We start from the raw sequence: 7,317 nt of genomic DNA, 5'->3' as shown, positions 1-7,317 counted from the left end.
TGTATAAATGTTTGGATCGATCCAATTTCTGAGACCAAAGGCAAATACCGTTTACATTAGTTTATCACTTATATTGTCGTTTATCATGTTAAGTCGATCCAACCATACGTAAACCGATGCGTATTTTACAAGTTCTATGGCCGTTATAGTTATCGCTTGATGGCAAAGTGGAAATAATCATATTTAAGAATTTGTTGATATCATTAACGGACAAAATCCGATTTGTCATGAATTCTCAGCATTAATTGATTTATCAAATTGAATGCCTTTGAGAACAGAAATTTAGTTGTGACAAGGACTAATTGTAAAAATGGGCAACGTTAAAAATAAATGATACTGTATTGATACATATTACCGTTTTAAGCTTTGCATTTAAAATTCATCTTTCAAGTTGACATTCATTTACTTAAGACATAAAAATGTAGATTTTTCTACACACACTGTTATCTGCTTAAACATAGTTTAAATATTTAGGGAAAATGGTGTAATTACATGGAGATTTTCTTATTATTTTTCATTTATTCGTTACTTTCCGATGGCTTCATTCTTTCAAACTGATTTTTTTCCAATGAGATAAATATCAATAGTTACCTCCCGTACACCACGGATTTTATCTAACAATATCTGGCCTAAAATTTAATTGGGATTCAATTTCAGTCTTCTCCCATTAAGAACAGTTTGTTTGGTGGTCAAATTGTTTTGTAAACTACATTTGCATCAGATAACAGTAAAACAACGGAAAATCAAACAAATTCTACTCATTTTACGGAGCTACATAACTTTTTATGCCAATACATTGACTGAAATAAAGAAGAATAAAAAAAATAGACTATAAGGCTTTGTTCTATACAGTGGGAATCACAAATTCGTAAAAACACAAATATTGTGAATTCAGGGCTTTGCAGGTATCAATTAATCTTTGAAATTTGCTTTTCCAGAAGGAAATAGGAAATTACCAAAAACAAAATTCCAAACAGTATTTGAAAACAATTGACCCTAATATGTGGCTAAATTGGGAAATAGATAAAAAAAAAAAAAAATAACAAAAATACCAAACTCCAGGTAAAATTCAAAACGGAAAGTCCTTTATTAAAAAGCAAAATCAAAAACTCAAACACATCAAACGGATGGAAAACAACTGTCATATTCCTGACTAGATACAGGCATTTTCTTATGTAGATAATGGTAGATTTAACATGGTTTTATAGCTAGCTAAACCTCTCACTTGTATGACAGTCGCATAGAATTCCAGTCATTTACGATAAAAGGTTTCATTTGAAAAAAAACAGACTAGGAGTGATAAGAATACACCATAGACTTAATATAATAAGCGATATGACATAATTGATGCATTTTTAAAATATTTGTGAATAAATCAGTTTATCCTAATCTTTTTGCTGGTATACACACAGTCTAAACTTTTGAGAAATGGGGATATTCAGTGTCATATGTTAGCATGTAATACTTTATCGCATGTTATGGGTATGTAAGAAGAGTGAAAGACTTCAATGTATAGTTTGTTTGATTTCTTTAGTCAGTTGTGTTGTATGTCGGTGATGTAAGTTTACACAGTTTTGGCTGCTGGATCCCATTTGTCACATAAATATGATTAACCTATTATATCTGTTTGGGTTGCTCACCCAATGTTGTCAATATATAAAAAAAACATAAACAACTTTCATACAAGTGGGATGTTTTGCTAGCTATAAACCTGGTTTAATCCAACTTTCGGAAAATGCCTGTACTAAGTAAGGAATATGACAGTTGTTTTCCATTTGGTCCCTCGGTTGATAAAGTCTAACGTTCGATTTCGTCAGTATGTATTTACTTCCTCCTTTTTGAATTAACCTGAGTGGTCGGTAAACTTGTTATCATTTTTTCACAGAATACCATAAGATTAAATCAATGTTATTTTTATTAAGTTTAATTAACCGAGGCCACACGTGATTGAACTTATTGATATATGCACTGAATAAAAAAAAACAATTAAAAAAGAAATTTCTGAAAATAACGCAATTTATTTTGTCTATCTCTAGATCTCTTTGTACTGCGGTTCATTTATATACAATATTTTTTTCTAATTTCAATACGTTTTTTTATATGTTATATACATGTATAGCGAAAAATGCCTTAAATCGAAAACTGTTTGAATTTATATTTGATAGTTCTGAAATAGTACTTTTGCGATTTCTAATTTTATTTTATTTTAAAAATCAACTGTTAAAGTAGATGAGATATGAGGCTTACAAATACCATTCGCTTTCCAACAGTTTTTAATCTGTTTTAACTCCAGTTCTCCTAATAAAGGAAACATTCACATCAGTTGATCTTTAATCTTTCCGTCTGTGGTACACGTAAAAATATTGAATTACCAAAAGAGTCTTTTAATAGGGTTTCAATTTATAAATACGCGTCATTCTTTCGAAAGTTTGACGGACACTATCATGGTTTGGAAGACCTTATGGAATATATGTGTCACTATTGAATAATACCGCATGTTTACTTGTTATGAACAACACGTGCGTTGCCTCAAGTGGAGCAGGATCTGCTTAACCTTCTGTACCACCTTAGATAACCGATTATTGTCGGTGTCCGTATTAACAGTGTTAAATGTTCCGTGTAGTGTTTTGTAGACTGCTTGTCTTGTCATCTTTTTTCGTTCTTTGCATGGTGTAGTATGTTTTTTTCTTCCTAATCTTTATGTTCCCCTTGATATCTGTTGTCTCTTTTTAAGCATGTCGATAACGTACTTACGTAAATAATAACAATATGCTAAATTGAGTTTTCAGCTTGTTCAAACACAAAATGATTTCTCGATTAAATTTTGTATGAAATAAGGAATTGTGGTAGTATTGCCAAAACTACAACTTTCAAATGGGACTGTTTTAAGCAAGTATAGGTCGCTATAACCCCATACTATATAGTCAGCTATAAAAGACGCTGAGATGGCAAAATGTGAAACAATTCGAACGAGAAAAACCAAGTCTAATTTTGACAAAAACAATGAACGAAAAGCAACTATAACATAAAGCAACCAACGACGACCAATGACACCTAACTAAGGACAGGCACATAAAGAATAGGGCGCGGTTAAACATATTTGTGGGTGATCAGTTTTTTTTCTTACCTATGACATTGGCTTAACAGTTTAAAAGTTAAATAACAAAAATACCGAACTCCAAGGTAAATTTAAAACGGAAAGTCCCATATCAAATGTCAAAATCAAAAGCTCCAACACATCAAACGGATGGAAAACAACTGTCATATTCCTGACTTAGTACAGGCATTTCCTTATGTAGAAATGGTGAATTAAACCTGGTTTTATAGCTAGCCAAATCTCTCATTTGTATGACAGTAGCATAGAATTCCATTATATTGACAACAAAGTGTAAGCAAAATGTACAGACATAATAGGTAAAAATGTCCAATATTAGGGTACAGCAGTCAACATTGTGTTATAGTCATAATCACTATAAAACAAACAAATATGTCAACAAAGAAAAGCAATATGGCATATAGACACTCTAAACAACATACTGTAAAAATCAATTTGAAATGACTTGATCATCAGACTGGTCCAAATCACAGTAAAACCCCACATAACATATAGACAAAAGACACGACCGTACCGATAGAAGAGTAGTCGCAGTAACTGATAGATACTTCAAAATCAATAACAACTTATAAACAAAAATATGTTCCGTATCAATCAGTCCATTTCCAGCTGATTTAGTGTAAAGACGTCATAAACAGTCTGAGAAAAGCGGTGTTACTTAGTTGGAATAATTAACATACTCTATAACAATATATCAAAAATTCAGTCCATGGCGCGCGGAAGTAAATAGTATTATTTTTTTCAGGGGTTGGCAGGATACACATAATTGTTCGTAGTTTCAACTTCAAGGCTCTTATGCTTGCAAATTTAATAACCAATGATTAAATTCAGGTGTTTTTTTGGTTTCTACTTTATATAGGGCTTTATCTCTGATCTTATTTCTTTGTGCAAAATTCTGAATCTACGTATTTCACCTTTATCGATCTTAGGAGAACCTGTTTCGGACGATTCCATATACCATCATAGTTTAGTTTTTTTTTTAGCCTTTTGAAGTCGACTATACGGTATGGATTTTTCTCATTTTTGAAGGCCGTACGGTTGCCTATAATTGCTTACATCCACTTCATTTAAACTTTGGTGGAAAGTTATCTCATTGGCAATCATACCACATCTCCTTATTTTTATATAGGTTGCAGACCTGAAATAAATGTACCAAGTTAAATATGCAACATACTTCAAACTTCAAACAACCAACTACAACTGATCAACCGTAAAACTGTTGAACAGAACTATATATATTTGATCTCATTCCAGTCCATAAAAACACTCAATCAACGGAACAAATGCAAATATTTATGATGTCTTGAAAGGTTTTTTGAATAGACATTATCGTTGTATATTGTATTGCAATATAAACATGTCGGGGCCTTTTACGGGCGACTATACGGTATGGGTTTTTCTCATTTTTGAAGACTGTACGGTTGCTTATAATTGCTTACATCCACTTCATTTGAACTTTCTTGGATAGTTGTCTCATTGGCAAGCTTAACACATCTCCTTATTTTTATAATTGGCAATCATACCACATCTCTTTCTTTTTACTATACTATATGATAATATAAATGTGTTGGTGAACAATTTGGGTCGGGAAAAATACCACGAAAAAAAATCAAGAGTCGGGAGAGAAATACAAATCATGCGAATACACAGAACCCCGATCCAATCCTTCTTTTACTAAAAGAGTTCATCTATACCTGCATTATATCTCCCAAAAGCATTTTTTATATAATTTCCATTTTAGTATGCAAAAATATGCAAAATCTGCTTCAAAAATAGATTTTAAAATTCTGCTGATTGGTTGAACTACTGTCAAACAGTTGAACGGCAAACGCCTGAATCTGACAGACAGAGGTCAATTTGTCGACAAAAAAAGTACCCGTATGTAAAATGTTTACGCCCACAAACAGCGCCACCTATAATTTTTTCTACGGCGTCTTTGAGAACGATGTTCCGTTCTGTAGTAAATTAAAACATTAAATTAAGTAAAACATAGAAAAGTAAGTGTATAAAACTAATTAAAAGATATATTTGCACATGACTGGTTATGCATGATACGCTGGCAATGTGCGCAATGTCCTTTAATCCAAGATTCAAAATTAGTTTGTTTCCTATGTCAAAATGGCGGATTCCAATGTTTACATTTTTCCATCGATTTGAGAGTTGACACAAATTCGTATCCAATCATTAATTTGCATATTATGTACTGTGTAGGGTAGCTTATCCAATGGGATTTACTGTTATAAAGTGGCTATACGTTACCATCCATCGTTACAAAAGTGCCATGTGTTTTGTGTGTATAGCTCAGGAATGATGTGTATTCAATATTTACGGTAAATAATCAATGTTATGTTCATTATATTTCCATGCATACACAAGTCATAACAGCAAATGCATTTTTTATAGAACTTATTAGGTAAACAGACATGTTTAACTGTCTGCTTTAGCAAAAATTCGTGTAAATAAACCCGATGGGTCGTTTTGAATATTCAAGCACAGCAGACAAACACGTGGTAGATTATTGATGTTTGTTTACCTAAATTGCACGCTGTTGTTACTAAATACTTAGAAATAACCATTATCGTGTTATTATTGTTTAACAGCAGATAAAATTAAATTTACAATTGCATTTACTACTTTCAAGAGTTATATAATACACCTTGCCTAAGAAATATGTCTAGCTAGGTCCAGGAACCTCCTTTACTAGGTCCTTTAAAAAAGAGGCTGTAATAATGTACATGATGTAAATTACCATATTTGCATTCCAGCATTTTTTTGCATTTGATATATTTCATATACATGTACATGTATGTACATAGAGAACAATAGAGTAAATGAACATACATGGGTTTAATTCCCACCCTAGGCATTAATGTTAATACTCATTAGAGGTTGGAGCAAATAGGGCAGATTACAATTGACCATAATGTAGTGTCTAAAAATGCTGATTGATGTGGCCAAGTCCTCAACATCCTTTTTTCTAAGTATACAGCAGCTCCTTTAAGGATAGTAAGGGAACACTTTACATATAGTCCAGTGGCTAAGTCCTGTCTTTTTTGTCTCTATTGTTTCCTTATTTATATTATTATATTTCTTATATTCTCTTGTACATGTAGTAAGCTAAAAAGCTATCATTACTCTTTTTCCTCATCTGCCTGATAACAATGAAATGTATTCATTGTTGATGTCTGTAAAGTGACTTATAATTTAACTGCTAACAGACATTTGGACTCTGGTGGATAGTTTCTATACTGTTATCTCATTGGCAATCATACCACATCTCTTTATTTTAGTACAGGTTAAGTATTTAAAGTAAGTGACTAACAAACATTAAATCATTTGAAAGAAAAATTCTGCAATGATTTCAGTTTACATATATCAACAGTAAAATTTGGTTGTATAAATTGTGTCATTATGTTTATGATGACCACTGTAATTGTGAACTGCCATGACTGTCTTGTACAAAAAATATTTGAATAGGTTCCCTAATGAATAGTATATAGATGTTTGAAAAAACAAATGTATGTACTAGTTCCAGATCTATCAATTCAAAAATAATTGATGTTTTTTTTAATTAATTGAATAATAACAACTTATTGCAATAATCATGATAATCATGATATTAAAATACAAACTAGCATTCTTATATGTGATACATATATAACTTAATGCAGCTTATTCTGAAATTGTAAGGTATGTCATAAAAAAGAGATTTTTTGTAAAAGTTACCAAAATTGTCTGTATTTCAACCACATTTAGGCCTAGGAACCTTAAATTTTTAAGTGTAGAGGTTGACAAGCTAAGTCATGACTGTAAATTCAGATATTATCATGAGGTTTTTATTAAAGTAAATAATGCGATTAAATTGATTATCTCAATAAAAAGAACTCTCATTCTGATTTGATACTATGAGATTTTTTCTGATATCAGAAAAATAAATATCTCATTGTTGTCCATTCTTCAAAAAATTTCTGAACATACTGTACATGTATTTAAGTCAGCTTTGTTTTTGTCTGAGACTACTATAGCATAAGAAGTGACCAATCTCTATGTTAATTGTTATAGTAGTCTCAGGTTTTTGTTTTGTAGTTCAATTGACTATGCATTTTAGAGCAGTTAAATATGAATTTGGATTAAATTTGAAGTTGATTCTGTATATTTTATGACATAATAACACTCTTTTATTTAAACAAAGCATTTTCAGA

Source organism: Mytilus californianus, unplaced genomic scaffold, assembly GCF_021869535.1.
Source record: "Mytilus californianus isolate M0D057914Y unplaced genomic scaffold, xbMytCali1.0.p SCAF_50, whole genome shotgun sequence".
Taxonomy (NCBI): Eukaryota; Metazoa; Mollusca; class Bivalvia; order Mytilida; family Mytilidae; genus Mytilus; species Mytilus californianus.
The sequence above is the reverse complement of the archived record's forward strand: the minus strand, read 5'-3'. Positions refer to the sequence as shown.